Source organism: Lactuca virosa, chromosome 6, assembly GCF_052849685.1.
Source record: "Lactuca virosa cultivar CGN04683 chromosome 6, Lactuca_virosa_CGN04683_v6, whole genome shotgun sequence".
NCBI lineage: Eukaryota > Viridiplantae > Streptophyta > Magnoliopsida > Asterales > Asteraceae > Lactuca > Lactuca virosa.
Genome location: NC_136431.1, coordinates 232925359 through 232940330, shown reverse-complemented (window position 1 = coordinate 232940330; position 14972 = coordinate 232925359).

The following is a 14972-nucleotide window of genomic DNA, read 5'->3' as shown; positions in this document are numbered from 1 at the left end:
ACTTGTTCCATAACCAAGGCCCAACCTAAACTGCATAAAAAGCCCAAAACCCAAAATGGCAATCCAAAGCCCAAATCAAAAGCAACAAAAGCCCATTACGACCCAATAAACCGATTTGGCCCCAAAACCATCATGGACCTACTTCCAAGAAAACCCTAATTCCATCCATGGCCCAAAGTCAGAAGCCCAATGGCCCAACAAGGCCCAAACCTCAAAAAGCCTAAAATGACCAGTTGGGGATTACGCCCAGCGTACTCACCCTCTAAGCACAGAGTACAAGTCCCTTATACATAAATTCAGCATTACATTGAGCGTACACTTGCGTACGCCCAACTTACTCCTCCATGGTCCAAAAATCCAAATAAGCTCTTAATGGTCAAGACAATGGCTTCAAAACTTGGATATGACCCTAATAAGATATCTTAACACGAAAAGTTGACAACTTTACTCCTTTTCAAGTCTTGATGGGACCAAAACCTTAATAAAATCCATAATAATCACCCAAACTCATGCATGCACCACAATAACTCATCAAGATGACATTTTATGAACTAGGGACATCCCAAAGGCCAAGATCCATCATTTTAAGCTCTTGGAGTAGCTCATACTCACAAGGATGACTCTAAGGACCAAAAAGAACCCAAATTACTCCTTAAACTAGATCTAACACCTAGAGTCATCAAGATAGAAACTTTATACCTCCAAAATGTAGATCAAGATGCAACAAGCGTGGATCCAATAGCTTCAAGCAATCCCACACTTCTCCAAGAAGTCCCTTCTCCTTCTATGAACACCAAAAAGCATGAAATACCATCCAAAAGCTCAAAAACCACTCAAATAGGGGCTAGGGTTTCGTTTCTAGGGTTTAGGGGGATGGAGGCTGAATAAATAAGGTTTGGTGGTGAGTTAAGGAGCTTAAATAGGGTCCAAGACCCTAAATTAGGGTTTGTGTCTGACTGGAGTACGCCGAACCTACTCCATTAGGCATGCACGATCATATGGATTAGTACGTAAACATACACCATTGTACGCCCAATGTACTGACCTTGGCACTAGTACGCCATGCGTACACATGTGTACGCCCCGCGTACTTGCTTTAACCCTAAAACCATGAATCTTCTGAACGCCATAACCTCTTCGTTATAAGTCCGTTTCCGACGATCCTTATATCCACGAAGAGGTAATGAGAAGCTCTACACTTATATCAATTCATACTTGCCTTATTCCCGAACAAAAATCCAATTTCCATAAAAGCTCGAACTGACACTCTACCGAAATACCCCTTGGCTCCAAAACACAAACCGAACTCCCGGATCAACCCAATCACATTACCCACACCCAAATGGGTCTAAATCTCTTTTCCTAAAAGGCCGTAAGCCTGATGAAAGTCGGTGTTTGTGTTACCACCCCGTATTAGGAACGATTCAGAACATGGCGTTATAACTCTCCCACACTTAAATTAGATTTCGTCCTCGAAATCAGTCCATACCACCCTCCTGGGAACCAACGTTCCGAACAAAACCTTCTAGTGCTGAACAAATCACTGAACCCATAATTTGCCGATCCATAATGCTACTTCTATAATTCTGAAGCCCCATGACTTGTCTGACCTCCACACAGGTAGAACCAGACCGAAACACAACCACAAGGGTCTCCTCCTACCATCAAAACTGAAAACACCCTTTTGACCCTGAACCTTCCAACTGATAACCCGACATACAAATTCCTTAATCTATAACTTGCTGAAGTAAAGATCTTGCATAAACATACTAACGACTCCCAACGTGAGTCCCGACCGAAAGCCAACTCGGTGTATAACTCATAACCCGAGATCCAAGGATTTACACTTGCATTTCACCTGAAACCTTCTGATTCGCTGCATCCATTCACAAATACTGGGATATAAAATCCCCAATCCACCACCGAGACTACCAGTCTCACACCTGGTCCACCCATCAGGTTCCTGAGAGTCTAACTGATAAGGCTATCCTAGCCTATGCACTCCACTACGCCATTCCCTGGCCACATAATCATCCTATTGAAACCATAATCCAATTCTTTGACCCCGACGGTCTCCACCAGGTCTCACTTGCGTTGCCATAATCACACGGGCCTCGCCCACGGGTCTCACCCCATCGAGAGCTATATAAGCCCAACCCTGCCTCGGACCCCAATTGACGTCGTTGCCCAAGGCACAAGCTGATCCTCCTTTATACTCACGACCACCCCACCGATGGGCTACCTCAATCTAGTGAATGCTACGATCCCATCGCAGACTTACAACACTTCCATACTATCTGCCAATCCAGTGAACGCTATGGCCACCCCGCAGTCTTACGAAACATCTATCCCGCCATGGTCACCGCCCATGGTCTTACCACACACAATTTCTTTCACATAACACACTGCTACCAATGCAAAACCCGACAAAATCATGGTCACACAGGACCCAAGAATAGGATAGACGGTCATACTCTTGATTAAATTCAAAGGATATAACCCAAATAGAACCATGCATATAATTCGAACCAAGCGCTCAATTGATATCTTGACCAACCCATACATATCCCTCTCGGCAATATAATGAATTTACCACAATACACCTCCTTAGGGAACCCATAACCTCATCCAAAAAGGGAAGAAATACCATATTTCTATCGGAACTACAAACCTCAATCATTAACAGAAGACATCCTCATGGACGATCGGAACAGGACTATCACACCCCCAGCCGACGGCGGAAACACCGGGCGGTGTAACGTCATTCCTTGTATCATAGTTATCAAATATATATTGAACAGTACAAAAGAATTATTGTAAACTACGTACCTTTATTGATAATAGAAAGTTATATTATTCCAGCTTATCAAGTTCCTGAAAACACATGCGTTTTGAAAATACGTCAACATAAAGTTGGTGAGTTCACAGGTTTTGACTCAGATATAAAATAATACTTTTTCCAAGTTTCAAAAGTATAAACATAGTTTGAAAATATCGTTTTGACTCATATGGTAGATATCCTAGGTATAATGGTTTACCAAATAAGTAGTATATATATATATATATATATATATATATATATATATATATAAGTCTCATATATATGTGTTTGTAATTCCATACAAACATAGGTTACTACGTATAAATCTTATTTCAATTCTATACGAGTATGTAGTATAGGTATAGTTGTCAACTTAATGACTAAGTTACCTAAGAGTTCCTTGTACTTAGAGTATAAATGTTTGGGAAACTTATACTTAACATTAATACTTGTATAACGACAAAGTATAATGCTTCTAAAAATTTGCTACCATGAGTCCGTAACCGCGGCTGTATGATTAGTTTCAAACCTCTGCTTGATGCTACAAGTTTCGCATCTTAAGATAAGTTCCACACGCTTCATCAACGTCGGAACAATAAACAAATAAAAGGACAGCTCGTCACTCGCTTATGTTTGATTATAGCTAGCAATCACGAGTGGGGTTGTCAACCCGTATCTTATTCATACACGACTTCCTCGCTCGCACGGGATTACGGTTACAGGTCAAAGGATTTTCCCTAAGATTTCCAATCTTAGTTGATGAATACAATAACTCATGTAGACTTGTCAAGTTCCGTTAGTTCTAGTAGTAAAAACATATTCGTGTCTAAAACCCTAAGTTATTAGACTATGCTTTAAGCATTACTCCTAATATTTATAATACTTAGGCACTACAACACCTATAATTTGAGTTAAAACCATGTTTTATCTTGGCATAAAACCAACAATAGCAACATACTTAACAAGTATATATAGAACTCCTGAATATACCTTCAGGGTTATATTAATAACATAATAGGTTTTATCTTGACATAAACCAATAACAACAACATATAACATACCTGGTTTTATCTTGTCATAAAACCAACAATAACAACATACTTATCAATTAACATATAGAACTTCCGAGTATAACTCTGGAACTATATCGCACACAACATATATATAGAATCCTAAGTATAACTCAAGATCTACATTAGTATACTACTATAACAATAGCATGCTAACAAGTTTACGATAGTTGTATAGATACAAAATAATTATATCCCGATTAACGAACATACTATCATATAAATATAGTATTAACTTGTATTCAATATTTAGCATTCATTTTCCCCCGAAAACATTAAAAAGTGGGGATGTGAAACTCACCCTAGTAGCATGATCTATAGAATCTAAACGGTCAGAGGCTCGTCGTTGTTAGGCTCGGGAAGGGAAACGACATTCAAAAAAAGAGGGAAATAAAAGTAGAAGGTGTAAAGAATGAAAGGGTCTTGGTCGCTATTTATAGGCTACTCTGGGCCATTCCACGTCGTGGGATACATATGGTCACGCCGTGGACTTCCATGAGTCACTTCGTAGCTTTAACACGTGTTTTCTAGCCCTGATTTGTGTCCCTGACACGTTCCACATCGTGGAATTAATGTCCACGTCGTGGACTTAAGGCGGCTAGGGTTTCCGCCACGTGTCATGCCCTCAGACAGCTGCATCTTCGGAAGGTCATAACTTTTGCATACGAGCTCCGTTTTTGACGTTCTTTATATCCACCCGTAGGTATTTCCGAGTGCTACAACTTACTTTTAGACTCCAATAGATAATTCTAAGTCTATTTTAAATTCCTCTTGTTATAAGGATTTATAGCGTTTAGAATCTATCATAACTTCTTCACGCGAAGTCAGATTTAGACGTTCTCTATATTTTTGGAATCGTATGGACGTATACTTTGAGTTGTATCATAAAAGTTCATACTTGTATTAGAATTTATTGTGAACTAAATAGTAAGTTTATCATATTACTAGTTTAACAAAATCACATTACAAGATTGACATAATCACATGTGATTGTTATTGACCTATTATGACTGGTGTTACAAGGACCCCATACCTTGATTGAGACTGAACAGATTCCACCAATACGTAAATAGCTTAAGAAGACTTCCAAGGTGATCCTGAATGCTACCAAAACCTGAGCCTGCTACGAACCAAAATTCCACACCACCATCATTGAGGATAAACATACCCAGAGACCAAAGGAACATAAAACACACTAAACTTGATGATAGGTTGACACATCCATTGAACTTCAACTCACACAACTTGAAACCTTCGGAGAACCTCTGATGAATGATGGACAAAATGACCAATAATCGAGGATGCATTGACATTAGATCTAATGAACCAAAACCCGTGCGGAGCTGAACATACCCAATTCTGAAACTAATTTCCTGATCACCACCTACTATATATATCCCTGCCCTGACCAAATCCTAAACCGAGATTCCATATACCCGAACCACATATCTGTTGGATTAGGTGTCTAAGCCCATAACTAGTTTGGTATGTACTTGACCCGATTATGAGCATGGTCCTTTTGGGTTGCCTTCACCATAGCAACTGATAGGATGAACTAAGGAGAAAGAGGATTAATTATGATTTATTAATATATTATATGAATAATATATTAAAAGAGAAATCATATTGTTTAATTAATATTAGTCAAGAATTAATTAAGAATTAATTTTGTGGCTAAAAGAGATTAATTAAATAAAGGGGACTGGTGTTGCAATTATATGATAGTTGCAAATTGGGCTATGGATTCCTAAGGGAAAGGGCATTGGACGAAATCTATGGGAAACCCATATGATTTTCGTCCAAGGGCTTTCTAGAGGGACTCCATGGGTTGCTTAAGGCCTAAGCAGAGAATTAGGGTTTCACCTGAAACCCTAGCAGCCCTCACAACTATATAAGGAACCCTAAGGCTCCCAAAAACGTGTATAACCTTCTAAGAGAAACCCTAGGACGTTTTTGGCTCCTCCTCCCTCTCTCCTTGTTCATCTTGTTGCTCATGGTGTTTGTGACTCCATTAGAGGTGCAACACTTGAGGCACTAAGCTTTCAGAAGTCAAGATCAAGAAGGATTGTGATTGTTATTGCTACATAACAATCAAGGTAAACTTTCTAACCCTAATCATATGTGATTTTCATATTTGTATGCTAGTCAATTAGGGTTTATTGCTTTGGTATTCAATGTTGTATGTTTACTTAGAAAAACCTATATCAAAGTAATTAGGGTTGCATGAACACCATAGGAATGATGTTATGCTCATAACCGATCAGTGGTATCAGAGCCTAGGTCATTTTTCTAGTGAGTAGATGCAAAAGTGAACCACCAATGATCAAGAAAATCGAACATTTCACCTTCTGACTGGCAGACTCGCCGAGTCCAGGGCTCTGGTGCCGAGATTTTCGTTTTTTCTGCCATATTTTGTTGAGGATAATTTCCAAAACTCGTTTTTCTTGCCAAAATCCGATTTTTTAAGTTTGGAATGGTTATCTTCATCAAAATTGATGGATTTGGTTAAATATGGATAATATAGGATTATTATTAGTCAAATATTTAACCTAGTAATTTGTAAAAAGTTTCAAATTGCACCCTATAGGTTTTATAGTTTAAATTTGAACTTAAAAGTTTTAGTTTTTGAAATTTAAATAGTTAAACCCTAATGTTTTGAAAAGTTTCAAAAATTGCCCTCAAGTTTTGGAATTTAATTTTAATTAAAAGGTATTAATTTTGAAATATTAAATTCTAAAACCCTGAAGTTTTGAAAAGTTCAATTTACACCCTTATGGTTTTATTAATTTAATTAAGAGTTTAATTAAAAGAGATAATTAATAAATCCATAATTATATGGTTTAAGTTTAATTAAATTAAAAGTATAATTTATTGAATTAGACCACATAGTATTTTAAAAGTGTAAAATACACCCTTTTACTATATAACATTTAAAAGTTTAACATATTATATATGTATAAGTAAAGAGTCAGTCTTACCGTTAGTAGGCCTCATTCACGAAGCTGGTCTCTAAGGGGTGTTTAAGGAAATTGCCTATAAAATGGCGATTGAATGGGTATCCACTCTTACCCACCACACTCTTGACTAGTGGAGGGTCGTTAGCCGAACAGGTAGGATAGGACACAACCTTCCATTATAAGTATAATATAATGCAAGTAACTAAACCTTTTATAAATTCCCAAATCTTAGTTACTTTAGGAAAAATGTGGAATTGATGTTATTCCATGAAATTACACTTTGTACCCTTGCCAAGACGTTAGTGGAGTGTGTGTGGTTAACCGGCACACTAATTTGAGTCTAGTGAAGGGGGCAAAGGGTGACTCGATGTTTGTCATAGATCAATGGAGCGTGTGTGGCTAACCGGCACATTGATTAGGTGACTGTAACATTGAGAGTACCAAGTATATTTGCATGGTTATCCACACCTTGTTTGTGATCCTCGGTATCCCAGTCACAAACTTGAAGGGCATAATTGAGATTAAACATGCCATTGAAGAGTTCAATGAATCTCAAAAGATCTAGGAGTTTCAATTCATTTAAAACCTAATTTTCAATTTTCGTTTTTCATGGTGGAAATTGGTAAATCGTCATTTACCTACATTCAAATATTCTGCGATTTGGATTACGACATCCCTCTTCCAAATTGTAGAATATTGTGTTGGATCCTAGCCTCAATATTTCATTTGGGTGCTATATTGAGGATTTTATCAACTAACTTGAATTTCTCCCGTTTTGTAGATGTCAAAATCTAACAACTATGGTCTTCCTGAATCCTTTGGAAAAAGTTTTCCACATGAAGATGATGTTCCACGATTGGATTGTGGAAATGGAAATCATGCTTCACTTCCTCCACCTCCTCCAATAATTCTCCCTGACCCACGTGTTCGAAGACTTGAAAAGTTCAAGGTCACTCAAGCCCTATTAGCAAACAAACACGAAGATGGAAAGTCTGTATGTGCTCATGTCTTGGATATGAAGTTGCATATTGACAGAATGGGAATGTTGGGTGTCGAAGTCTCTAGGAAGCTGGCTGTTGACTTGGTTCTTCGATCACTTCCTGACTCATATAGTGAGTTCATTAGAGAGTACTATATGATGGACCACGACGTGACCCTCATTGATTTGACTTATTTGCATATTGCTGCTGAATCAGAAATGATTTGGCGGACTGGTCAAGCAAAATTGTCTGGTAAATCAATGTCCCAACCTTCTTTGGACAATGGCAACATTGGAAGTCCAGAAAAGTTTTCTCTACACAAGAGAAAGGCTAAGTCTGAGATAGTCCCTTGTGCCATTCCCAAAGAATCTGTGTGTTTCTACTGCCAATAGAAGGGGCATTGGTCACGAAGCTGCCTTGAATACCTGAGAGATCTAAGAGATGAGAGAGTCAAGATGTATGACTCTACTTCAGGTAAAATCCACTATCTAACTCTATTAAGTTCCTATTTATAAATAAATGAAATTTTGAGTTTTATCTTATTTATTTATCCTTGCAATGTTATTATTGAAAATTGATGTTTGTTTGTTTCTATTGTTAGCAATATTGAATTGGATATGATTCTTAGTTATGTTATTTGTGGTAATGTCAGAAATTTACCAAATAAGGAATGATTCTCGTCGCCCAAGTTTCAATTGGACAGAAACTTGGAATCATGCAACTAGTATTGTATGATGAATGAGAACCTTCGTATTTGGGAAATTAAGACTAATTCCTTGTTCACATAAGTATGTGAGTCAAGTGAAGGACTAGGAGATCTAGTACGCATTGTTGTGCACTAGGTCAAGTCCGCCACAAAGAACGATAAAATATTCATCATGATTTGCTAAAATATTAGTAAATGTGGTTATACTTAAAAAGATTAAGTATGATTCTGAATCATTGGAAAAGTTTCAATGAATGGCAGAATGAATAAGAAGAATCAATTAGGCAGAAAGATAAAAGTTTCTCTAATCTGAACAGATGGGAGAGTACTTAAGTATCATGTTTTGTGATTGGCTTAGTGATTATGAAACCGTGTCACAGTTGATCCTCTAAGGAAACCTTAGTTCACTAGTATGGCTAAGAAGAGGAATCAAAAATTGTTGAAATGGTTAAATCAAAAGGTGAATCATACTTCGTTCCAAAATCAAGTCTTAGAGCCGTACTCCAAGATTGTGACTTGAGTGGCATCATCTTAAGAAAAGGTTGAACACACTCATCAAATATGGAGTAGAGAAATGTTTTTCTTACTCTTGCACGTTTGAAATTGGTAAGTTGTGATGTCTTGGATAAGACAAAGACCAACTAAGACCAATTATGTATAGTGTTTGTCTTGATAAGAATCCGCACTAACTCTTGAGTATTTGTTTGTCAAGAAATGTTTCTTGACAAGGGAATCTTATATGTCAAGAAGTCAGTGGGAGTCTAAATGGTCTTGAAAAGTTTCAAGAACTAATCAAGAGTAAACCTATTTTTAAACACTAGCACACGACTTGAGGTTTGTGACCTATCGTGTTGACACATTCTTGTTTCGGTGCCCATTCCATTTAAGGTTGACAATGCATATGAGCTCTATGAGCTCTCATTTGATTACATAAGGCAGAGCACCTTGATCAGTGAAAGCTCATTGGTCAGTAAGGGTGAGCTGGTCAACGACTTGGAAGACATGGTAGGCCCTTGTGCTGCCAAGTGTCAAGAAATTAAGAATGAACAAGTTCTGTCCATAAGAGTTTGGATTTGTCACAAACATTATCTTATGATTATGGTTATGACAAATTCACATGGATAGGAGCACATACACCATAAAATCTAAGTGTCATAAGGTTTCTCTCCTTCATGAAAATGATTGTGAGGAAACACTTTCACTAGGAAGATTTTAAGGAGATAGCAATTGTAAGAATTGCATTCTCAAATCCGATCATGATTACGGCATCCCTCTTCATGGTTCGAATTGTGAGATTTGGCAATTAGTCTAAACATTTAGGACTTATTGCTATAAGTTCTGAATTAGTTTTGACATACATATGAGCTATCTAAGGAAAGGTGTATGAGTTTGAGAAGCTTAGATAAAGGCTTATCGAAGCATATCGTATTAGAAATATGAACTTTGGAAGTCAATAAGTATTGATTTCTAGAAGTCCAACTGTTTTCTGAATACGTATCAAAGCTAGTGGGATCATAAGTGTTATGCTAGTAAAAGTAATAATTATCATGTTAGTGGGAGCATGATTATTATGTTGCAAGTTAGCAATATTAATTATAGAAAACAAAAGTTTCACTTTGCATAGTTGCAGGGATTGAAAAGTTGTTTTTCTATAATTAAGGGAGAGAATATTATACTTCGTTTCAAAATCTAAAAGCTTGGATCGAGAAATTTTAATCAAACTTAGTCAAAGGACATATATGGATGTTATGTTGAAAAGATTCAACATAAAGGAATTCTATATATGGCAATATTATAGCAAGAAACTGGTAAAGTATCACGTTTTTCATTATGAATCGTGTCCCATACGCTTCGGGTATAGGATCGATTGCATATGCTGTAATATTCGACCATTTTGTCTTTTCCAAATGCCTAGGGCATTAAGAGGGAAAAAGGACCAGAACCAGAAATGACTGAAATTAATTAAACAACTGTCAAGAACAATCTGAGGTTCGCCGAGGATTGGTCACTTGTGGGCAGTTGGAAGTAGAGTATTGAATGGAACATATTGACATTATTATAAATAGATATGATTCTATTTAGAATGAGTTGTCATATGGAAATATGGAAATGTTTCCATAAATGGGAGTTGGATATCAAGAATCTATGTCTAGATTAGAAACTTTTATGCAAGAAGGATGTTCAAAGGAATGTACCTTGAATGTGAGACTTCATATCTATGGAATTGCCTTGTAACAATATCCAATAGAGTACTTTGTAATATCATTGGCAAACTCTTGGTGGCTTTGGTGTTGTGACATTACGAAAGGATCGTTGCATAAAATGTTAGAATCTAACATATTCTAATAGTGGCAAGAATTTGGTATTCTTACACTAGTGATAAGGATTAGGAATTGTGAAATGAGCATCAATGGAAATGTTTTCAATTGATCTATTTCACAAAGAAAGGACCATAAGTAAACATAGTGTGCATGCTTAGAGCATGGGACAACTATTGTTATAATTCAAGTAATAAGTTGATTATCTGAAACATTATACAATGAATAATGTGTAATCAATATGGTGACTAAATAAAAGGTGTTTTATTTATACTCACAAGTTTGAGGCCATATTGGATTCGATTATTCTTGTGTTTCACTTTGCATGTTTTGACTTCCCGAATAATAAGATTATTCAAACCATCCGCAGTCGATAAATACTTTGGAAGTAGGTATTGAAGCTAGACTGTCGTGAATTGGTTTGTAGATTATCTAAAGTGTATTAGACATAGAAAAAGTTTGCTACAACGTTCATGAGTGCTTATGAATTAAGATTTGAGCATTGGATTAAACCCACACTCACTTGAATCACTTCATGGATTTTATCATGAGTGATTAGTGAGACGATAATATCTTATATTCTTGAAACCGAGACGTGTGAGTTGTAATTTACAAGTCGGTTGTACATTGATAATATGTAAACGCACCAGTAACTTGGTGTTATAAAACATATTGTTGTGTGTGATTTGATGAGTAGGTACAAGCGAGCATTTGATTCGAAGTTTATCCGTTCGTTTTACCCTAAGAGGGATAAAAGCGATATCTGTGGGCCCCTCGATGATTTAGTGATGACACCCCTAAGCGCTTGGCCAAGCCGGGACTAAGTTGATGTGTTCAAATGTAGTCTGTTGTCAGTCCTCATAAATCAGAAATCGGGAAACAACACATGAACAGAGAGTATGATTAAAATCCCTTATCTAAAGGACGCGTTACTGATAAGATCAAAGTTGACAGCGACTTTTGAAAGCTACGATTGCTGATCAGGTTCTGAAGTCATATGCAAAATAGTTATTAGAGTTATCCAAGTGGGAGACTGTTGGATTAGGTGTCTAAGCCTATAACTATTTTGGTATGTAATTGACCCGATTATGAGCATGGTCCTTTTGGGTTGCCTTCACTATAGCACCTGATAGGATGAACTAAGGAGAAAGAGGATTAATTATGATTTATTAATATATTATATGAATAATATATTAAAAGAAAAATCATATTGTTTAATTAATATTAGTCAAGAATTAATTAAGAATTAATTTTGTGGCTAAAAGAGATTAATTAAATAAAGGGGACTGATGTTGCAATTATATGATAGTTGCAAATTGGACTATGGATTCCTAAGGGAAAGGGCATTGGACGAAATCTATGGGAAGCCCATATGATTTTCGTCCAAGGGCTTTCTAGAGGGACTCCATGGGTTGCTTAAGGCCTAAGCAGAGAATTAGGGTTTCACCTGAAACCCTAGCAGCCCTCACAACTATATAAGGACCCCTAAGGCTCCCAAAAACGTGTCTAACCTTCTAAGAGAAACCCTAGGACGTTTTTGGTGCCTCCTCCCTCTCTCCTTGTTAATCTTGTTGCTCATGGTGTTTGTGACTCCATTAGAGGTGCAACACTTGAGGCACTAAGCTTTCAGAAGTCAAGATCAAGAAGGATTGTGATTGTTATTGCTACATAACAATCAAGGTAAACTTTCTAACCCTAATCATATGTGATTTTCAGATTTGTATGCTAGTCAATTAGGGTTTATTGCTTTGGCATTCAATGTTGTATGTTTATTTAGAAAAGCCTAGATCAAAGCAATTAGGGTTGCATGAACACCATAGGAATAATGTTATGCTCATAACCCACCAACATTACGAACTCGAACCGATCGATGATCCTCCAAGAAAAATACCCTGTTCTCCCCCATTTAGGGTTCGAACTACCACCCACAGGTGTTGAAGCCAACTATTTCTCAAACTGGTTCAAACAACACGAACCGTTCCCGACTCTTGGAATGCATAACACACTAGATAAGGACCAATCAAATCCCAAAGGAATTTCGAATTTCAGTTGAAGACCTCAGAAATTCACATTCATAACCACTTTAACATTAAGGATTTCATGTAAATGCATATGCAAACACCAACTTACGATCCAAAACATACACTCATTGCCTACAATCCCAACCGTCAATCCAGTACCTGACTTTCCTATATCCAAGGAAACTGACTCTTGATTGCAGCACAAAACATATATACCACATCAATCCTCATGCACACTCTCATGTTGACATACTGTCGCCAAACACCGCGACCAACAGACCCCATGCAGGGTTTACGTCCTAACTCTGACAGTCATAAGCCTGCTCACTCATTCTTCAAACTCAAAGACTGGAAAGGGCATAATCGTTGCCACAGATAAAGACAATCCAATCCACCAATCAACCACTCAACTTCCAGTTGCAATCACCTAGCCGATCATAACAATCGTTTCCTTCTTAAGTCCTACGACTCAATGCACGACCTCGAGCAAAACCCTTGGGGACCTCAAAACCAACAAATTCATCCAGGTTTGTGCCATTCAACCCAACCCTATATCGCTACTGGGGCCCAAAACAATTTCCATACCCATCATCATACCTGAGCAACCATAACCCAAAAGATCAATAGATACGAAAACACTGCCACGAATCATGGTATCAAACCATGCTATCTTCCCTGACCAACCCTTAGAATCCCCGAAACTCTCCTTGATTCGAATATGGATCTTGTGCTTCCAGTAGTACGGCCCCAATACTACCTTCCATACCTATCCATACTTTCCTCAAGAATCATCTTGGGTCCTCTAAGACCTACTCATAATAATACTCCCAAAACCTGCTCAACAGCAAAATAATCGCACTAAAATACTTCCTCAGCTCTGCTAGGATCCCCCCCACCTGTCCTGCCATCAGCAGTTGAAGAACCCCTACTAATGCCAGCTAACCACTTCATGAATACAATTACATGCAACAAAGCTTAAACAATCTTTCGACTAAAGGACTCAACCCTACAATGGTTGGACTCAGACTAGAGCTGCACAATAGGTCCAAGTCCTTCATTCTAAGATTATTTAACCTTCATAGCATGTAATTTAATGTATTCATTTGATGGTTAACTTACATCAAAATAGGTCACACAAAGCATAAAGCAATCATCAATAAAGCAGAGGAGCTGACTGGCACTAGGACACAATAAAATCAGGCAGTTCCTCATAAAAAATTCTCGATCTCTATCTTCCAGCATCTCGGATACACGCTCACCCCGACCCACCACGTATTGCACCCACTCATGAAAGTTCCACCAACCCTGCAACCCTCGTGTATGCTAATCATACATAACATTGGATCCTATAGACAGTCGAATACTCGATTCTACCCTAAGCCCTTCATCAAACAAGAACATGAAATAAGGCTAAACCAAACATTCTCAGGCTATAGAATCTTAGTTATGTACAACTAGGATGCATACACCAAGCAACTACAGTAATATGTCAATTTCATATAAGAAAGAAACCTAGGCTATCGGGCATCATATAATCAAACAATTCTATCATGCAATTCCTGAAGATCCTTAGCCTATCACTAGCATGTGGTTCTAACATATCACAATATCAAATAACAGTGCGGTAATTTAGGGTCTACTTACTAGCTCTGGCTGATCGTACACATCACATCCTTTCTTGATTATTTTTAAAAAAAATTTGGAAATCATTTTTAAAACCTTTTCATTTCCTTAGTTTGAGACTGGATTCACATGAGTGTTCCTCCAATTCACTCAAACCAAGGCTATGATACCAACTTGTAACATCCCAAAAATTTCAAAAAATTTAAATTTTCCAAAACAACCCGTTACTAATAAAAGTGTTTACAAAACCATTGTTTCCAAAACATAATTTAAAATCAGAGTCTCCCAAGATCCAATCAATAGTAAAACCAAGGATGTGTACGGTTACACCTTCGCCTTGCCACAGACCTATGAGCACCTGAAACAATAAAATAAAACATTAAGCACAAAGCTTAGTAAGTTTCCCCCAAAATACCACCACGCAACCAGATAACATATACAAACAAGCACACTCAAATACTCATGCCTGGCCCAAT